The sequence below is a fragment of the Dendroctonus ponderosae genome, unplaced genomic scaffold, assembly GCF_020466585.1.
Source record: "Dendroctonus ponderosae isolate FM_Combo_2020 unplaced genomic scaffold, Dpon_F_20191213v2 Dpon_F_20191213_11, whole genome shotgun sequence".
NCBI lineage: Eukaryota > Metazoa > Arthropoda > Insecta > Coleoptera > Curculionidae > Dendroctonus > Dendroctonus ponderosae.
Genome location: NW_026017213.1, coordinates 661,382 through 663,658, shown reverse-complemented (window position 1 = coordinate 663,658; position 2,277 = coordinate 661,382).

Genomic DNA, 2,277 nt, shown 5'->3' with positions numbered 1-2,277 from the left:
AGTTAAAAGTTGGTCTAAAAAGTTTTTTACCCACAGACGTTCTGCATAATATAAATTGTGAAGAGGACTTAGAAGTTCTAGTAAAAGATCAGAACCATTTACAGTCTGTAGAAGAAGGTCCACTGCAAAATAAACCAGAGTCACATGTGTTAGCGGAGCTACCAGGTCCAAGTCAACATGACGAGGAGGAACTACTTTCTACTACTACTACTACTACTACTACATTCTTGATAGTCATGTTTAAACTTAAACTTTGCTAGCTAAACCAAGCCCTGATTTATATAATAAAGACTTTCAACAATCTTTCGGGCATGAAGATTCCCCGAAAAAACCCTATGTGAAAGAAAGGAAAGCCGACATATTAAAAATTAGGCAGATTTCAGCAAGCAATCTAAAAACAAGCTGAAAAAATGGTGCAAGCTTCTAACTCAAAATACCCTGATGCTAAAAAAGGTGACACAGTTAGAGTTCGAGGCCCAAATGTCGACAGAGGTCGCACCGATGAAAGAAATATTTTGGCATTTGTTCTTGAAGAAACAGATGCTAATCTGTATAAATTAGGCATGAAAAACGGAACTCTAAATCAATTTTATGCTAGGAACCAATTTACAATATGTAATGAGAAGTTGATATATGGCGAAGATATTCCGCAGACAGAGATTTCACTAAGAGAATGTACAAGATTGTCATCCAAGACAGGGGGCCAAAGCTATAGTCGATGTGGCTGTAAAGGTAAATCCGACAAGTCCAAGTGTCGAAAAGAGAATAAAGCTATATGGCACCAAAGTGGAAGCTGCTCTAATAAATAGACCCTCTATGTATCGCTACATATTAACATTTTGTGTAAATATAAATTTGTAAGTACATACATATCTAATCCACTATTTTTATTTGAAAGTTTTGTTTGTACTTATTCCATCGCCACCAGTTTCTTTGTCAGCATGTGAAATTTTAACTGTTATTTTTCGTTTGTTACTTTGTCTGTTAGGTATGTAAAAAATTGTTATTTCATGTCCTTTATTAGCCGAAAACCATATAAACATAACATATGACGTACAAATAAAGCCCCCATATTCTGAAAGCCCCCATATTCAAAAACTCTTATACTAACCTAGAAAATATCCATTCTTCCCAAGAAAATTCAATTTATAATCTGCCAGTAACAGAAAAACCGATAAACATTTGCAAAAATCAGCTCATCTTAGTTGCAGGCGAAACCAATAAAGCCACATTTAGACGTGCACAAATTTTCGAAAATACTCGTTTTTAAGTGGCGTTACCAAAAACTGACCTAAATAAAAAAATAGGAAAATTTTTGAAAGAATTTATTGATCCAAAACGGTTATACGCAGCATACTTTCAACAACCTGAGTTAGCTCGCATCTTTACAGTAAATCTACAGATCTCATTTCCGAATAAATCTTTCAAATTTGTTCAATGGCCGGTGATGCTAGAAGATATAGAAACATTAGATTATCAAAATGAAAAATTGATGCTGTATCACACTACAAAAACCTGCCATAGAGTTATCAACGAGTTGAAGCTTTCCTTAAGCTTAAGATTCTATTGGGCCAAAATGATCTATGGTATCGAACAATTCGTGAACTCATGCGAAATATATTTTTGTGTTTTCGAGGCGACCATGATCTTGGTTTTAGATATGTTCAGGAAAATACTATATCGTTCACTTTGTTTGGACATTTTATGGATCATTATCTGTAATTCACATGGACTGCTGGCTATGAAGACGGTGTCATCCGCGTCTCCTAAGCTATTTTTTACCTTCCCATTCACTACTATTCCTCCTGTTGCTTCGTCACTTGCTTCTCTGAATACTGCTTCTGATTATATGTCAAAAAGAGGCCGTGACAAGACGCATCCTTGGCTCATTCCCTTCGTGTTCGATACGTTTTCTAACGTTTTGCCGTTTATTCGGATTGTGGCCGATTGCCTTCAATATAGGTAACCAATCACACGAACGTCCCTGTTGCAGACTTTCTTGCAACAAACGGTCAAAAACACCCTAAATTCCCCCTATAAAAACAAACCCATGAAAACCGCCTGGGTCGTTGATCTTCTCAGCGAAGACCATTTTTAAGTGCCCGACCAGGCGGGTAAGGGAAGAAATTCCAGTCCGCACCCGAAAATCGAACGCGTAGCATCGCTCCAACAGGCACTTGCGTGCACCCTCTCATTTATTTGGTTTACCCGTTGTCTAAATTGACTCGGGCCTCTATATTAGACTTTCGGAGTATTGTGCAAAAAAGGGCTCAGTAT